At 40.8% G+C, this 19,828-nt stretch overlaps 1 pseudogene; it reads right to left on the reverse strand.

Moving 5' to 3' along the window:
• Positions 1–2,610: 2,610 nt before the first annotated feature.
• Positions 2,611–18,713, reverse strand: LOC132669814 (immunoglobulin heavy variable 3-23 pseudogene; annotated as a pseudogene).
• Between the last annotated feature and the right edge of the window lie 1,115 nt (positions 18,714–19,828).

Raw genomic sequence — 19,828 nt, forward strand, 5'->3', positions numbered from 1 at the left:
CAGGATTTCTTGGGAGCAGATGGGGCTGAATTCGCTAACTTTCACAGGCTCACCTCTGTGTTATTATATAAGGTGCTTGGAAAACCAAAGTGGGAATCCTAGGCAGATTCTTATCTAAGGTTAAACTCACTGAAAAGTAGGCAAGAGAAATAGAGCAGGGATTCACATTCACCGAGCTCCCTCTGGATGCAAGGGTCATCCAAAGGCACTTGTGCCTACCTTTCTGATTGATTTCATGGGGTGCTACTTTCAGCCTCATGGTCTCAGTCTCCCACATTTGGGAATTTGCTCTCCAGGGAGGTAAACTTGTGCTAGGTTGAACCTGATGCCAGTCCCCTTCCCTCACAGCCCACAGACACCCCAGTGTGGGACAAGCAGTGTGCGTGGGTGGTAGCCCTCCATTATTCTGAATCCACGTAGGGACTGGGGGAAGACTGATTACCTGGAGAATGAGGAAATGTTCAGTGCACAAGAGCACGGTTTGGAGAAAACTCATGAAGTTCCCAATAAAGGAGCTTGTGTCAACTTCTCTTAATTCTGGAACCAGAAATTCCGCTCAAGACACAGCTGCTGACTCTGGTCCTCTTCCCAGAAACTAAGGCTCAGTTTGGGATCTTACAGGCTTAAAAACTACATAAAGGCCACAAACATGCAGTTTTCAAGTTTTATTTCAGAGTGCTGGTCAGTGACCCATGAGTGTGAGAGCTGTGATGTGCCTGAGGACCCCTGTGTCTCCCGCAGACCCTTGGAAGCGTGGATGTCAGCTGTGCCGCCTAATTACTGTATTTTTACAGATGCACCAGGTGCATTGTCTATAGTTGTTCAGGGGTCTGGAGGCTGAATTATGGATTGTCTTCTCCAAAAATCCCTTACTTAACTTTCTCTGTGTTTATAGTTCTGACATTTCCAGAAACAACAAAGAGGAATGCAGCTCTTATGGCATAAATGTGACCAAAAACCACTCTGAGATATACCACGGATCCATGACTTTGCCTGACTGACTAAATTGTTCTTGGAGGGGTCCACTGTGCTCCCACTAGTGCCTCGTCCAGTGCACCATGGAGGATCCCAGCTTATGTGGCAATGGCAGTTCCTGTTATGGTTGCACATCCCTCTGTGACTGCATTTCTCTGGGATACAGTCATAATTCAGCTGAGCCACACTGCCAGTGCAGTAGGTATCCTGACAGAACTTTCCAGGAGCACAGGAAGTACCAGTTCTCACATGACCAATCTTGCTTATTCCTGTGCTACGATGTGAATCCAGCCCCAAACATCAGAACCCTGGATCTCAGACAGATGGAATCCAACATGCTCTTGCAGCTGAGGGAGATGTGTGACATTCCTACACTGCAGCCTTCCACATGGCACGTCTGTGTGGGAACAGGGTTCAGCGTTGAATTCCCAGGATATTCTGCGGTGTCTATATTGGCTGCCTTTTTGATTTATGGTATAACAGACATCTTCATCTTTCCCAGAATTTCTGCCAAAGCTTTCTTGGCAGTGAATAGTGCAGTCAATGCAGTTTCCATGATAGCAGCAGCCCTCTTCAGTGCACGCGGTTCCATCTTGCATATGGAAGTCATCAGGGCCCGACAAGGACACCCCATGGCAGTACTCTGGAAGATCAAGTATATCTTCGATTGTTCTTCAGAGTGTCCAAGCAGCGGAGTTGGTGCAGTCTGTATAGCATCTGCCTGTATTGCATTTGCCCCCAGGGATTAAGATACAATCATGCATACAACAGAGATTACTTTAGCACTGCTTGAATGAGCCGCAGTCACACTGCTTGCCTGGATCCATTATGCAGTTTCCATAATGATAGTGGGTCAGGCTTTTATTTAAATGCTCCATTTCAGTTTGAACATACACTTGACTGTTCCACAATTCATTATGTGCTTCATATGAATGAACAGTTACTGAAAGCTTCCATTATACCAGTTAATTGGGTCCTAATGCAGTTGGACCTTTTTTGGTAAGCACATTCATCAGTGTCAATGCACAAGCCACTATTTCTTCCATCTGATGTGTTGCTTTGACAGACAAGAGTAAGTAATGTCTGCCTAAATAATGCAGAATGATGGCATATAACCCATTGTTGGATGGCATATAGAATATACAACTGGAGTGCAATGAACCTCATGGGGCCCATCTCAAATCACAATTAAGGGTGAATGTGTGTTAAGAAATCGAAAATACTTTGACTCATAGTATCGAAGGAAAAAAAAGGTCTGATGCAACACGTAATTGCCCATGTGAGCTTGATCTAACTATAAATGATCATGAAACCAATAACTTACATCAATACCATGAAATATTGACTCAATTAAGCTAACTAGCCTTATTAGGAATTGGGCACTTTTTTCCACGTGGTTAACACACTATACATTGTTTTGAAACTGAGAGAAAGTCGTTTTAAAATCATGGGATGAACAGAACTTACTAGAGATCCTTGGGGCTGCACTGGCATTTCCTTGAGGAACAGGGGGTCCCCTATCCTCCTTATATCCCAGGTTATAGGTAGGTCCCATTGCATTGGTGTCTGCCACTATCTGAGAAAGAATATGATCAAACCATTGGAAAAACTGAGGGGTCTGATTTCATAGGCAAGTTAATCCAACTTCATGATATCTTCAAGGCTGCTATAGCTTGTGTTAATTGTGACCATGGAAAGAGGAATCTCCTCCAGGTAGCCGAGGTAGTAACAGTCTGGAGGCATGAAGGGTAATCCATCTGCAAGGCTCCCTGAGCATCCTGAGTCATCATCAGCAGATGTCTGGACCAAAAGAGTTTGTTGTGCTGCATGTGGATACCATGTCTATTGCCCCCAAACACAGGCTACAGGACAGACAGCCAGGCATCTGAATGCCCTTGCTATGGTGCAGCTCCTTCTTGGGAATTACCACCTCAGAGGAGATGGAGTGCCATGAGGGATGGCCTTGAGAACCCTGCACAGGAGCCAGCACTGCCCAGAGAGAAAACAGCAAGAGGGGCACCCTCAGGCACCACTCTGCCAGCCTCATGCCCCTGCTCAGGGACATCTGCCAGTGAGAATGGATAAATGTAGGATCCTAGGTAAATCCAGGTCTAGACAATCAGAATAGAGGGCTGTGCCAGGTGGCCAGCACCCTGCACCTGGGGGCCACCTGTGGGGTTAGGCAACAGCCCCAGGGTGTAGCATTGGGTGACCCTGCACATCAGTTCAGCTGGAGTGGATGTGGGGCAGGCAGGTGGGCCATGGCCAAGAGTCCTCAAATGGACATGGGTAGGGATTTGGACCCAGACACATGGCTCTGGTCAACACCTTCAATCTTTCCTCCAACTACTTGCATATGTGCTATGCAGTTATAACACCCTGAACTTCTCTACCAATTCCATGTCCTGTGGTACTGCTGGGACACTTTCTTTGGATGACTACTTTTCCTCATTACAGAGACCACTGCTTTTGCTTCCTTATGATATGGAGGTAAACACTGACAATTTTACCTTTATGGGTGATGCAAAAAATCGCTTTGCAGTTTTATGTGTCTTATTTTCCTTGGGTGTTAGTTTGCAAACCGTTTGATCCTTTTGGTTTTTGCTTTGAAGCTTCCTCTGAGTTTACTGAGGAAAACATTTCTCAGTATTCTGAGTGATGATTGGTGAACTACAAGGTTGTATTTTAGTATTTTCTTATGCCATCTGTGGAGAACAGAAAGCACTGCTGACCATGTGTGAGCCCCAGGGGTTTTCTCCTCTAATCCCTTATGGTGGTTCTTTCCTGACCTCTGACAGTCTCCTCCCATGTAGTTTGGTGCCCTCTTCAGCTGGAGATGCATGGGAGTTGAGGTTACTTTGGCAGCTTGTACCATGGAATCGCCCATGATCAAAAGATATTGACCATGGCACTCCCTTGTTTGATTAAGTACCCTCTACTCCTTTAAAATCCCATGGGTCAGGGAGAAACCTCAGAGTTGGCTTTTGGACAGGAGTCTTCATTCTCCCCAGTGGCTGGCCTTCTGAATATAGCTCAAATTCCTTTCCCACCAAAACTAAAACTTTGAACATTGACCTTTCCAGCAACAGGCAGCTGAATTTGGGTTTTGATAACAATAAAATAGAGAGTGAAATGGCCGTTTCCAGGGGCTGGCATGGTGGGGCAATGAGGAGTAGATTTCAAGGGCTATGATTTTGTGTTATGCAAGATGATTAAGTTCTAGAGGGGTCTGCACATCATTACATCTGTAATTAACAATACTGTAATGTATTGTTAAAATTTTGTGGAGTGTGGGTCTAATGTTCAGTGAGATCTTACCACAATGCAAAAGTGGAAGACATGAGTTTTGCTTCTCACACGACATTGTGCTGAACTGCGGGGACACACTCTCTACTGATAATGTGAAAATAATTAAAAAAAAACTTATATGTTTTGAAAACTAACCCTGAGGATATGTCATTTACAAATATCTTCTTCCATTCCATAGGTTGCATTTTAGTTTTGTTGATTGTTTCCATCACTGTGCAGAAGCTTGCTATTTTGAGGTAGTCTCTCTCTGTATATAATTTTCTCATATTATATTCATTTAAATTCAAGTCTGTTAACATACAGTGTAGTACTGATTTTAGGGGTAAAATTTAGAGAACCATCATGTACATATAACACCCAGTTCTCATTTCAACCAGTGCCCTCCTTAATGCCCATATGCCATTTAGCCCACCTCCCCACTTCCCCTCAGTTTGTTCTCTGTATTTAAGAGTGTCTTCTGGTCTCTTCTCTCTCTGTTTTAACTTATTTTATTTTTCCTTTCCGTATGTTGTGTTTCTTGTATTCCACTAATGTGTGAAATCATAGGATATTTGACTTTTTCTGACTGACTTGTTCCACTTAGCATAATACACTGTTGTTCCACCCACAGTATTGTAATTGGCAAGATTTATTCTTTTTGATGGCTAAGTAATATTCCATTGTATGTATTTGCCACCTCTTCTTTATGCATTCATGTGTTGATGAATATTTGGGCTGTTCCACAATTTGTTTTTTGTTGATAGGGCTGCCATAAACATTGGGATGCATGTGCCCCTTCAAATCAGCATTTTGGTACCTTGGATAAAAGCAATTGCTTGATCACAGGATAGTTCAATTTTTTGATCACAGGATAGTTCCATTTTTAATTTTTTGAGGAATCTCCACGCTGTTTTCCAGAGTGGCTGCACCAGTTTGCATTATGTCAACAGTGCTAAAGGTTTCCCTTTCTCTGCATCCTTGCTGGAATTTTTCTTTTCTGAATTATTAATTTTAGTCATTGTGACAGGTGTAAGTTGATATCTCATTGTGGTTTTTATTTATATTTCACTGATGAAGAGTGTTGTTCAGCATCTTTATTTGTGTCTTTTTGCCATCTGGATGTCTTCTTGGGAAAAATATGTGTTTATGTCTTCTGCCCATTTCTTCACTGGATCATTTGTTTTTTGACTGTTGAGTTTGATAAGTTCTTTATAGATTTTGGATACTAACCCTTTATCTGATATGTCATTTGCAAATATCTTCCCCCATTTTGTCAGTTGCCTTTTAGTTTTGTTGATTTATTCTTTGCTTGCAGAAGCTTTTTATCTTGATGAGATCCCAATAGTTTATTTTTGCTATTGTTTCCCTTGGCTCTGGGGAGATGTGTAGTAAGAAGTTGTTCTGGCCAAGGTCAAAGATGTTGGTGTCTGTGTTCTCCTCTAGGATTTTGATGGTTTCCTGTCTCACATTTAGGTCTTTCATTCATTTTGAATTTATTTTTGTGTGTACTGTAAGAAAGTGGTCCAGGTTCATTACAAGTTCACGATGCTGTCCAGTTTTCCCAACACCAGTTGTTGAAGGGACTTTTTTCCATTTGATATCCTTTCCTGCTTTATTGAAGATTACTTGATCATATAGTTATGTGTCCATTTCTGGGTTTTCTAATCTTTTCCATTAATCTATGTGTCTAGTTTTTGTCAGTATCATACTGTCTTGATGACTACAGCATTGTAATATAGCTTGATATCCAGAATTGTGATGCCTCCAGGTTTTTTTCTTTTCCAAGATTTCTTTGGTTATTTGGGGTCTTCTGTGTTTCCATGATAATTTTAGAGTTATTTGTTCTAGCTCTGTGAAAAATGCTGGTATTATTTGACAGGAAATTGTATTATTTGCATTGAATGTCTACATTGCTTTGGGTAGTATTGTCATTTAACAATGATTTTTCTTTTGATCCATGTGCATGGAATATTTCTCCATTTCTTTGTGTCTTCTTCAATTTCTTCCATAAATGTGTCAGATTTTTCAGAGTACAGATCTTTTACCTCTTTAGTTAAGATTATTTCTAGCATATTATGGTTTTTGGTGTAATTGTACATGGGATTGATTCCTTGATTTCTCTTTCTCCTGCTTCATTATTGGTGTATAGAAATGTAACAAATTTCTAAATGTTGATTTTGTATGCTGCAAATTTACAGTTTATTGTACCAGGTCTAGCGGGGATTTTTTTGGTAGAGTCTTTCAGGTTTTCTATATATAGTATAAAATTCAACTCCAGAACTGAATAATCCTATTAAAAATGGGCAGAAGACCTGAATAAGCATTTTTCCAAATGTGGTCATTGACCATACAGATGGTCAATAAACACATGAAAAGATGGTCAACATCACTCCTCATCAGGGAAATATAAATCCAAACTACAATGAAATATCAACTTCCACTGGTCAGAAAGGTTAAACTCAACAGCACAAGAAACAACAGGTGTTGGTGAGGGTACAGAGAAACAGGATCCTTTTTGCTGTGCTGGTGGGAATGCACACTGGCACAGCCACTATGGAAAACAGCATGGAGGTTCCCTAGAAAGCTAAAAATATAACTACATTATGATCGAGCAAATGCAGTACTGGGTATTTACCCAGAGGATACAAAAATACTAATTTAAGAGGATTGTACCTCTATGTTTATAGCAGCTATATCAAAAACACCCCAGCTATAGAAACAGCCCAGCTCAAGTATGCATTGATTGATGATGGGTATCGAATATGTGGTATATCTACACACACACACACACACACACACACACACACACACACACACACTGGAATATTTCTCAGCCCCAAAAGGAATGACATTTGCCATTTGTAAGGATATGGATGGAGCTAGAGAGTATTATGTTTACTGAAATAAGTCAGAGAAAGACAAGTATATGATTTCATTCATAGGTAGAATTTAAGAAGCAACAAATGGGCAAAGGGACAAATAAGAGAGAAGAGGCAAACCAAGAAATAAGCAATTTTTTCAATGTTTATGTATTTATTTTGGGAGAGAATGGGAGGTGGGGTGGAGCCAGATGGAAAGAGAATTCCAAGGAAATCCGTGCTGTCAGTGCAGAAACCAAAGTGGGCCTCAATTTCAGGAACGATGAGATCAAGACAAGAGCCCAGATCAAGAGTTGTGGGCCCAACCCATGGAACCATGTAAGCACCATGAAACAGATACTTAACTATAGGGAAAAAACTGATGGTTATCAGGGGGAAGGTGATTGGAGGAATGGGGAGGTAGTTGACGGGGATTAAGGGGGGCACTCATAATGACCACTGGGTGCTGTATTGCAATGTTGAATCACTATATTTTACACCTGAAACTAATATTACACTGCATGTTAACTAACTGGAATTTGAAGAAAAACTCAAATAATGTATTTATTTTGCCTTCAAATGGCCATGTTGGCATACAGCCCACGAAGAAGCATTTACTCCAGAAAATATACTAACAGAAAGAAAACCTAGAATATTTGAATTAAGGTATCTTCTTTTCCTTTCCCACCCCATATCAGCAAGTAGAAACTCCAGTGCAAGTAGCTGGGACTATAGGTATGTGCCACTGAGCCTGGCTGCAACCTCCCCTCCAGACTGTAGTAGCCAATACATTGGGTTCCCGGTGCCCAGCTCCTGTTCAGAGGACTCTTTCCCAGAGGGACATGATGTCAGTGACCCTAAGCTGTTTGCTGTTGAGGCTAAGCCCCAGCAGGTGCCACTGAGCTGTGCAACTAATTCATTGTTTGCAACCCCACTCCTAGGAAGGAGTTCTGCCCTGGGAACTGTCCACTATGGATGCTGGGAGCCTGGTCACCCCAGACCTGACTTGTATGGCAAGAGTCTCATGCCACCAGGACAAGCAAGCCACAAAGCAGTGAAGCTGTCACCCACCCCTAAACTGAGACCTCAGTTTCCAAACTGAAGAAGAAGGGAATCCTTCTCAGGATTTGTCCCCACCTGAAGCTGCAGATCTTTCCCAAGTTTTGCCCACGGAAAAGGGGAGCTGGAGCAATCCACTAAATCAAGGAGCAAATCTGTTCCGATAGAAATGACTTCATTTCCAGCTGAGTGTGAGGAAGGTCTGGGCCTCATGTTGTGGGAGAGTCAGGTGCAGGAGACCAATGGTTTCAGTGGAGGATTCCTAATCTACTCCTGATCACCTACAGGAGAGTGCCAGAGCCAGGGACAGTGGAGGGAACAGCTCCTGTCAGAACACATATAAGATTATGGCCTCAAAAACTCTCCATTCAGAGTCCAAGATTATAGGGTTCAGTTTGTGGAGACTCCATACACCAGAGGATGGTTGAACATAGGAGTGCACTCAAATGAAGCAGAGTATCTCATCATGTGTTGTGGGACAGAAAGAGATAAAGAATGTCCAACCAAACCACTGTCACCATGGTCTGGCTGTGTGAATGTCCCAGGCCACACCACCTCTGTAATTATGAGGCTATCGCTCTTCCCTCCACATCATGTCTTTGAGGTTCACCTGGTTTCAGGTGTGCATCACTAGTGTCACATTTCTCTGGAAAAGCATCCCATTGATGGAAGTTTTGTACTTGATGTATTCCTTTATATTTAGAAAGACTTGCCTTATTCTTAGCTTCTAACACTAATAAAGATGCTATAAATATTTACACACCACTTATTTTGTGAGCATGGGATTTCATTCTTCCGGGACAAATATTTGGGAGTGGTATTTCCAGATTGCATGTTAAGTCATCCATCTATAATTTCATAAGCAACAGCCAACATTTTTCCAGAGCTGGTGTTTATTTTCCAATCCTACCTGCATTGTTTGTGGTCCCATGTGTGCTGGATGCTCACCTGGATGTTGTTGTCAGTGTTGTTTTCATTCCCGAGCCATTGAGATGTGTGTATAGGATATCTGTTGCGTTTTTGATTTGAATTTCCCTGATAGTCGATGGTGTGTGGTGTTTTCTCCAGTCCATACCTAATGTGTCTGTAACCTCAAGGATAGGATGTCTACTACACAAGGCTGTGCTTGTTTTATCGAGGTTTTTTTTCCTTTTTTCCTATTGACTGTTGATGGTTCTTAGCATATTCAAGATGCAGGTCCGTTGGTGGTTATGCAATTTGTGAATATTGTCTCTTCCTGTGTAACTTACTGCCACTGACTGTCACGTGGGCAGATAAACGTACCTGATTTTCACAAAGTGTAATTATACCATTTCTTTTTATGGGTCTTGTGTTCTTAGCTATAATTTTTGTTTTCTTGATGATTGATTGCTTGTGACTAATATTTTTTTAAATGTTTATTCTTGAGAGAGAGAGAGAGAGAGAGAGACAGACAGACAGACAGAACATGAGCGGGGAAAACAGAGAGAGAGCAAGACACAGAATCTGAAACAGGCTCTAGGTTCTGAGCTGTCAGCATAGAGCTTGACAATGGAGCTCAAATCCATAAACCATGGCATCAAGACCTGAGCTAAAGTCAGAGACTTAACCAACTGAACCACCCAGCCACCCCACTGATTTCTTGACTTACAATGTAACTAAAAATCTTGTTTTTTTTTCTGGTTTCTCTCAATGTTGGCTTGTTCCCTAATTGGTCTCTGGTGACTTAGTGTTTTGTTGTTTGTTTTTAAATTTACACACTGTAGCAACTCATTTTCATGGCATGGTTTTTTCATAATATATGGAAATTCTGTTCTCATGCTGAAATCGAAGTTCAAATTTCACAAGAGTTGCTATGCTGTGTCTCTTTGGCCAGACTGCTCATCAGATTTGATAGATGTGCTCCGGGGGTCAAAAAACACATTTACCTTTCCAGGTGGTGGGCTTTCTATATGTCTCAGGAGCCATTGAGCTCTGTGCACACAACCGAGTTCTTGACACAGACTTTTCCTTCGCAATTCTATGTGAAACACTGAAAATCCATTTTTCTTATTGTCACTTTCAGACACTTCATGAATAGAACACATTGAAACTCTTTTATCATTTCCTAAACTTGTTTTACTCTTGCATGTTTGGGACTATAATTTTTCTTCTTCCTTCCAAGTGGAGTTCATATCTGCATTTGTGGAATTCTTCCAGGTTTTTTATCTCTTAATTCTTTTCCAACGTGCTGTGCAGCTTTTTACCAAACAAATACTTAGGTTTATTTGTACTCTGCCACATTTAGTGATAGGAGCCACAAGACAGGCTGCACCATATGGGCTTTTTTATTTTTATTTTTGGTCCCCTTTTATGTGATCTGTCATATTGAATGTTTATAGAGCATATAACCCCTCACTTTCATGCCCCACTAATAGGGGACATGGTTCTTTTCAAAACATACAGGAAAGGAAGACAAGAGAGCTGAGACAGCAAGTCAGGGAAGGAAATCCAGAGTTTCTCAGGAAGTGTCAACTCTCCACACTTTCCAGTTCTGCAGATGTGGGTCCCTGCTGAGGCCCAATCTTGGTTCTTGTGCAGGTGTCTGGACAAGCTGCCCATGATGTTTGGGCACAGTGGAGTTGGGAAGGGCATCTGTGGTTTGGATTCCAGCCCACATGGCACTTCTGTGAAAATTCATGAGTATGTTAATTAATGTCAATTAGCAGGGATAAAATGAGTAAATGCAAGACGTTAGACTCACTACCTTAGATTCCATGTTTATTACACTTTGTGACAATGTTTCTCCCTTCCTTTTTTCCACTTTTTAATTTTTTTAAGTTTCTGTTTAAATTTTTTTTCGTTAACATATTGTGTAATATTAATTTAAATAGTAGAATTTATTTGTTCATCTCTTACATTAACACCCAGTACTCATCACAACACGTGGCCTACTTAATCCCCATCACCCATTATCCCATCCCCCACACACCTGCCCTCCAGCAACCCTCAGTTTTGTCTCTAACCTTAGAGTTTTTATGATTTCTTGCTCTTTTTCCCCTTCCCCTAGGATCATCTGTTGTGTTTCTTAAATTCCCCATATGAGGAAATCATATGGTATTTGTCTTTCTTTTACTGACTTACTTCACTTAGGATGATACCCTCTAGCTGCATCAACATCTTTGCTAATGGCAAGATTTCATTCTTTTTTATGACTGAGTAATATGCCATTCTATACATATAGCATATTCATCACTCGGTGGACTTTTGGTCTCTGTCTGTCATGGTTAATGCTGCTGTAAACATTAGAGTGAATGTGCCTCCTCAAATCAGAATTTTTGTATCCTTTGGGTGAATTCCTAGTAGAGCAATTGCTGGAGTGGAAGGTAGTTTCATTTTTAGGTTTTAAACTGTTTTCTGGAATGGTCCAGACACTTTGCATTCCCACCAAGAGTATAAAAGGGTTCCCTTCTCTCCTCATCCTCATCAATACCTGTTGTTTCCTGAGATGTTAATTGTAGCCATTCTGACAGGTGTGCGGTCGTCTCTCATTGTAGTTTTGATTTGTAATTCCGTGATGATGAGTGATGTTGAGCATATGTTCGTGTGTCGGTTAGCCATCTGAATGCTTTGTTTGGAAAAGTATCTCCTCATGTCTTCTGCCCATTTCTTCACTGGATTCTTTGTATATTGGGTGTTGAGTTTAAGGAGTTTTTTATAGATTTGGGATAGTAAGCCTTTATCAAATATGTTGTTTGCAAATACCTTTTTAAATTCTGTAGAATGCCTTATAGAATAGTTGATTGTTTCTTTAGCTGTCCAGAAGCTTTTTATTTTGATGAGGTCCCAGTAGTTCAAGTTTGCTGTTGTTTCCCTTGCCTCTCAAGACACGTCTAGTAAGAAGTTGCTATGTCCGATGTCAAAGAGGTTGCTGCCTGTGTTCTCCTCTAGGATTTTGATGGTCTCCTGTCTCACATTTAGGTCTTTCACCCATTTGGATTTATTTTTGTGTATGGAGTAAGAAAGTGGTTCAGTTTCATTCTTCTGCATGTTCTGGTCCAGTTTTCCCAACACCCTTTGTTGACAAGACTGTCTTTTTTTTTTTTCCCATTGCATAGTCTTTCCTACTTCATCCAAGATGAGGTGACCATACCTTTGTGAGTCCATATGTGGGTTTACTATTCTGTTTTCTTGATCTATGTGTCTCTTTTGTGCTTGTAGCTTACTGTTTTGATAAGTACAGCTTTGTAATATAGCATGAAATCTGCAATCATGAAGTCTCCCGTTTCTTTGTGTAGCATAGACATTTCAACACTAATTGCTCCTTAAATCCATGAACATTGAGGGTGTTTCCATCTCTTTGTGTCATCCTCAGTTTCTTTCACCGTTTTTATAGTTTTCAGAGTATAGATATTTCAACTCTTTAGGTATCCTATTATTTTTGGTGCAATTGTAAACGGGATGGATTCTTTTTGATTTATCTTTCTGTTTCTTCATTATTGCTGTGTATAAATGCACTAGATTTCAGTATGTTGATATTGTATCTTGTGACTTTGCCGAATTTGTGTATGAGTTCTTGCAATATTTTGGTGGAGTCTTGAATTTTCTATATAGAGTGTCATGTCATCTGTGAAGTCGGAAATTTTGACTTCTTCCTTTCTTTTTTTTTTTTTTTTTTTTAAATTTTTTTTTCAACGTTTTTTATTTCTTTTTGGGACAGAGAGAGACCGAGCATGAACAGGGGAGGGGCAGAGAGAGAGGGAGACACAGAATCGGAAACAGGCTCCAGGCTCCGAGCCATCAGCCCAGAGCCTGACGCGGGGCTCGAACTCACGGACCGCGAGATCGTGACCTGGCTGAAGTCGGACGCTTAACCGACTGCGCCACCCAGGCGCCCCTTGACTTCTTCCTTTCCAACTTGAATGCCTTTATTTATTTATTTTTTGTTGTCTGTTTTTGAGGATAAGACTTCCAGTGCTGTGTTAAGTAGAATGATGGGAGTGGACATCCCTCTTATGTTCCTGACAGTAGAGGAAGTTTTTCTTTTCCCCACTGAGGATATTAGCTGTGGGGTTTTCATGTATGGACTTTATGATGTTGAGGTGTGTTTGCTCTATCTCCTGTTGAGGGTTTTATCAAGAAACGATGCTGTACTTTGTCAAAAAAAATTTTTTTGCATCTATTGATAGGGGGATAGCATTTGTATCCTTTCTCTTATTGATGGTATGTATTACATTGATTTATTTGTGACTATTGAACCACCCTTACATCCAAAGAATAAATCCCACCTGGTGGTGTTAAAGGTTCTTTTTAATTGTTGGATTTAATTGCAAGTATTTTCTTGACAATTGTTGCATCCATATCATTAGGGCTAGTGGCCTGTAAGCCTCATTTTTACTGGGGTTTAATCTGGTTTGGAGCCATGGTCATACTGATCTTATAGAATGAATTTAGAAGTTTTATGTCCATTTATATTATTTGGAACAGTTTGTGAAGACGGGAATATTCTATTCTACTTAAGTAGAATATTTTACACTCTTCTTAAATATCTGGTAGAATTAAACTGTGAACCTATCTGGCCCTGGACTTTTGTGTGTCAGTAGATTTTTGATTACTGGTTCAATTTCTTTGCTCATTATCAGTCTGTTCACGTTTTCTTTTTCTTCCTTTTTCAGTTTAGGTAGTTTACATTTCTGGGAATTTATCCATTTCTTCCAGATTTCCCCATTTGTTGGCATATAAATTTCCAAACTATTTTCTCATAGTTGTATTTCTGTGGCGTCAGTTGCGATGTCTCCTCTCAAATTCTGATTGTATTTACTTTTGTCCTTTCTCCTTTGTTTTTGGTAAGTCTGCTCTTGGGTTTATCATTTTTATTTATTCTTACAAAAACCAACTTATAGTTTCATTCATCTGTTCTACTGTTTTCTTTGTTTCTATATCATTTATTTCTGCTCTAATGTTTTTTGTTTACCTGTTCCTGCTGGCTTTAGGGTTCATCGACTGGTCTTTTTCTAGCTCCTTTAGTTGTAAAGTGGTTGTGTGTTTGAACTTTTCTTCTTCCTTGAGTTTGGCCTCTACTGCTACACATTTCACCCTTCCATCAAGTTTGCTGCATCCAGATGGTTTGGAACTGGCATGTTTTCATTTTGATTTGCTTCCATGTATTTTTTATTGCTTATGCAATTTCCTGAAAATCTCATTCAGCTTTTACTACAATCTTCATTAACCTAATGTATTGGTGGTGTTGCCCAAATTTTTCTTATGGTCGACTTCAAGTTTCATACTGTTGTGGTTTGAAAATATGCATGGAATGATCTCATTATTTTTGTAATTGTAGAGGGCTGATTTGTGACATAGTATGTGATCTGTTCTGGAGAATGTTCCATACACACTCAAAAAGAATATGTATTCTGGTGCTTTAGAATGGAATATTCTGAATATATGTTAAGTCCATTCAGTCCATGTGTCTTTCAAAGCCATTGATTTTCAGCTCAGACTGTCTTTCCATTGTTGTAAGTGGAATCTTAACGTTCTCTATTATTACTATTGTCTATTATCAATGAGTTTCTTTATGTTTCTTATTAATTGAGTTATATATTTCAGTGCTTACATTTTGGGGGTATAAATATTTAAAGCTTTAGATCTTCTTGTTGAATAGACCCCCTTTATGATGATATACTGCCTTCCTGATCTCTTGTAACAAACTTTGGTTTGAAAACTAGTTAGTGTGATGTGACTATGGTACTACGACTTTCTTTTGACGTCCATTAGCGTGATAAATTGTTCTCCCTCCCCTCACTTTCAATCTACAGGTGTTTTAGGTTGAAAATGAGCCAATTGTGTGCAGTGTATATAAGGTTCTTGTATTTATTTTTATCCATTCTGATATACTATGTCATTTGATTGGAGCATTTTGCCCATTTACATTCACAGTAATTATTGATAGATATAAACTTAGTGCCATAGTGGTACCTCCAAAGTCATTGTTTCTGGAGATTTTCTCTGCTTATTTCTAGTCTTTGTTACTTTTAGTCTTCCTTTCCCACTCAAATGGTCCCGTTTAATTTCTTACAGGGCTGATTTAGAGTCCATGAACTCCTTTGGTTTTTGTTTGTCTGGGAAATTCTATCATTCCTTGTATCTGAATGACTGCCTTACTGGAGAAAGTATTCGTGGCTGCATAATTTTCAGTTGAGCATGTTGAGGATATGATGCCACTCCCTACTTGCATGAAGGTTTCTGTAGAGACATCTGCCATAGTTTTTTTTTTTTTTTTAATCTTCCCTTGTTAGTTAGCAACTTCTTTTGTGTTTCTGCTTTTAGCTTTTTTCTTTATCTGAATATTTTGCCATTCTTCCTATGATATGTCTCAGTGTTGTCCTGCTTTTTTTTTAAATTTTTTTATTTTAATGGGTGTTCTCTCTGCGTCCTAGATGTGGACGTCTATTTCCTTCCCAAGCTTGTAGAAATTTTCACTATAATTCACTCAGCTAAAACATATCCCCCTTTTGCTTCTTCTTTTGGGACTCCTTTCAAAAGAATGTTATTACAGTTTATGGAGTTGCTGATTTCTCTAAGTGTACGTTTGTGATGTAATATTTTAATTTTCCTCTTCTTTCCAGCTTCATTTCCCCCATAATTTTATCTTCTATGTCCCTTCCTCATTCATCTGCTTCTTTCAGCCTTGAGGCCATTATATCCAATCAGTTTCACATCTCGGTTACAGAATTTAAAATTTCATCCTGACTAGGTTTTAGATCTTTTCTATTTGCAGAAAGGGTATCCCTCATGTCTCGTATACTTTCCTCAAGGAAAGCTAGTATCTTTATGATACTTTTAAAAAATCCTGTTTCATTATGAGAGTTTTTTTAGAGTTTCTGTTTGAGGCATATTAGTTATGTGTGTTTTAATTACATCCCTCACAATGACCGTTTATCATTTTTTCTTTTAGGATTAATTCCTCCATCATTTTGTTGTCTATGTCTCTGCCTTCTTAAATGTTTTAGAAAATCCTGTTATCTTTTCTGCTTCTAGGGTAGTATCTTTATTGAGGAGTGTTCACATACTGTCCAGGGCCTGACACTTCGTGAAGCATTTGTTTTATGTTCCGTGGCACTGTGCTGTCGTGTTTTGGCTGCTCTGTCTCTCAGGACAGTCCTCTGCAGAGTTTCTCCTTGCCTTCAGTGGGGAGTGTTGGACTTGTCCCCAGTGTTGTGAGTTTTAAGTAGGTGAGTTTGGTCTGTTTGTTAAAAGAGGGTAATTCTTATCTCCCCTAGAGGTGATGCTATGCCTCACTATATGATTAGGTGACCTGGTGTGTGGGGGGTATTAGGTGGCCTTGTAGGGAGGGGCACAGTGGTGGTCTGGTGCCAGGCACTCTTTCCTAGGAAGCAAGCACTTGATGGGGGCAGGAGTAGGTGGAGCTTGGTGTTAGTGGCTCAGCTTCCACTAGGGATGCTGTGCTGCTGAGTGAAATCTGTCCATGCTGATTGGTGGGAGGAAATATTGGCATCAGCTCCCTCTCTAGTCCTGGAATTGGAGTTCCCAGCATCCCCTGTTCAGGAAGCCCTCAAACAATGGGTCCCAGGCTTCCGTCAGAGTTTCTTTCACCCTGTCTGCATCCAAGCCATTGTCCCATCTGGTGGCACAGGGCTCTTACGTTTTATCTCAGGAGCTGTAGCTGGGTTTTAATACACCAAATCATATGAACTAAATGTGACAGGGACCCCACTGATCTTCTGGGAGAGGGTCTCACTGTGCTGTGCCTGGAGCTGTTTTACCCCAGAAGAGCAGTTGCATGAACACTAAGGGCTTGGAGTTCATGGTGAAGAACAACAAGAAGACAGCGTCCAGTTAGCTGCTCTCAGAAGAGGCTCCTATGCTAATGATCAGGGAATTTTAATGCTGCCTGTCAGCTCTCCTGTCCTATGAGAGGCAATGCCCCATCTACAAAATGCACTCCAAGAAGGGAATTGTTTCTCCCCATGCGACCCAGGGCATACTCAGACCGCAGTTCCTCTTATGGGCCTCTGCCTTCCCCCACAGGAACACTGCTATGCCCACCAGGCTCCACCCCAATGATGGCATTGACTTTTAATCTTCAGACTTTGAGCTTAATGTTTATAGGCGGTTGACTTGTCATGATTAACTTTATGGGTTATCTTGACTGTGCCATGGGTGCCCAGATTCACAACTGTTTCTGTGGATGTCTGTGATGTGTTCCAGAAGAGATTGGGATTTCCATCCATGGTTTCTGTCTGCCTGGGCACCACCCATTTCATTATAGTTCTGAGTAGAATCCGATACAGAGGGAGGAAGAATTCCCTCATTTTTACTTCCCATGTGCTTGCTTGAACTGGAATATTGGTTTCCTCCGGCCCTTTTTCTGAAAGTTACATCATCAGCTCTCCACGTTCTGAGACTAGACAGTAGTTCAGAATCAGACTAGAATTACATCACTGGTTTTCCTGGGTCTTCAGCTTGTGATAGTAGATCATGGGACTTCTCAACATATTTAGTCATGGAAACCAATGTGCTTTGGGTTCTGTTCCTCAGGAGAATCTTGACTAACACATGGAGATGGTTTATCTCTAGTTTAGAGGAATTAAATTGAGCTGTAGCTCATTTAAACTCCTGAGTAGCAAAGTGCTATGAAAGATGTGTCACGTTGTTTGACTGTGACAAGGGCTGGGTGAGGATAATGAGGAGCTGTGGGATCCTGTTGTCCTGGCTGCACAGGGAGTGCATCTGGGAATCCTGTAACGGTTCAGCTGTTGTGCCTCAGGAAATCTGTAATTCACTCATGTTGAGGGACCGGAGTAAGCAATGCAAACAACTGTGTCTTTGTGCATGTTAAACTAGTTTCTCTATGACAACACAGTTGCTAATTCAGATAATTAATAGGTAAACACAGAATCATATATCCAGGGAGGATCCGTGGGGAAACTGCTGTGTGGAGAAGAAGCCCAAGATGCTGAAAGGAAGCCTGCCTGTAGCCTCCATGTGCATCTGCTCCTGGGAACACAAATCAGAATTGTGCATAGTGTGCAGCCCCTGTCGGTGCTGATCCCCTCCTGCAGGGAGATTTGTGTCTGGGCTCCCAGTAGGGTCCCCTCTCTGTGTCTCTTGCACAGTTATATGTGGCCATGTCCTCGACCCTCAGGTTGTTCATCTGCAGATACAGCATGTTCTTGGCGTTATGTCTGGAGATTGTGAATCGGCTCTTCACAGAGTCTGCGTAGTATGTGCTACCTCCATAAGTAATACATGCGACCCACTGCAGCCCCATACCTAGAGCCTGGCGGACCCAGCTCATTCCATTGCTACTGAAGGTGAATCCAGAGGCTACACAGGTGAGGCTCAGGGACCCCTCAGGCTTCACCAGGTCTCCCCCAGACTCCACCAGCTGCACGTCACACTGGACACCTGAAGACACAAGACATCTTGGTCAGGAAACTGTCACACATCCACTGGTTCTCACTCATATCCACTCACATACTCAGTGTCTCTCATTCACCATGAATTACCTTTTAAAATAGCAATGAGGAACACCCAGCCAAGCACAGACTCCATGGTGAGGTGTCTGTGTCTGTCCTGATCACAGAATGGGAACACCTGGGACTCCTGGGGCTTGGGCTCCTCTCCCAGCTGCAAGGTCGGGCTGGGCTGGTATTATCAGCACAGACAGGGCCCTATTTGCATGTGCTCTCACATATATATCCAAGTCCAGACTTAGATTTGATTCTTTAAAAGTGAATGACAGGGTTAGGGAGACACTTCTACATTAGTTTGTGTGGATGGTGGTGTGACAATATGAAGAAGTCTTTTTTTTTTCAGTTTTGGAGTTTTACCTTTATTAATGGCGTTTTGGCATAATCTTTAAGAAATTTTTACCTCAATATCAAGATACCCATTGTTTTCTTTTTTAAAATATTATTTATTTATTTATTTATTTATTTATTTATTTATTTTTATTTTTTAAAATTTACATCCAAATTAGTGTATAGAGCAACAATGATTTCAGGAGTAGATTCCTTAGTGCCACTTATCGGTTTAGCCCATTCCCCATCGCACAACCCCTCCAGTAACCTTCTGTTTGTTCTCCATATTTATGTGTCTCTTATGCTCTGTCCCCTCCATGTTTTTATATTATTTTTGTTTCCCTTCCCTTATGTTCATCTGTTTTGTCTCTTAAAGTCCTCATATGAGTGAAGTCATATGAGTTTGTCTTTCTCTGACTAATTTCACTTAGCATCATACCCTCCAGTTCCATCCACGTAGTTGCAAATGGCAATATTTCACTCTTTTTGATTGCCATTGTGTATATATACCACATCTTCTTTATCCATTCATCCATCAGTGGACATTTGGCTCTTTCCATACTTTCGCTATGGTTGATACTGATGCTATAAACATGGGCGTGCATGTGTCCCTTTGAAACAGAACACATGTGTCCCGTGGATAAATGCTTAGTAGTGCCATTTCTGCGTCGTAGGGTAGTTCTATTTTTAGTTTTTTGAGGAATCTCCATACAGGTTTGAGAGTGGCTGCACCAGCTTGCATTGTCCCCAAGAATGCAAAAGAGATCCTCTCTCTGCATCCTTGCCAACATCTGTTGTTGCCTGAGTTGTTAATGTTAGCCATTCTGACAGGTGTCAGGTGATATCTCATTAGGGTTTTGTGTGCAT

The sequence above is a fragment of the Panthera onca genome, chromosome B3 (assembly GCF_046562875.1).
Source record: "Panthera onca isolate mPanOnc1 chromosome B3, mPanOnc1 haplotype 2, whole genome shotgun sequence".
Classification (NCBI taxonomy): Eukaryota; Metazoa; Chordata; class Mammalia; order Carnivora; family Felidae; genus Panthera; species Panthera onca.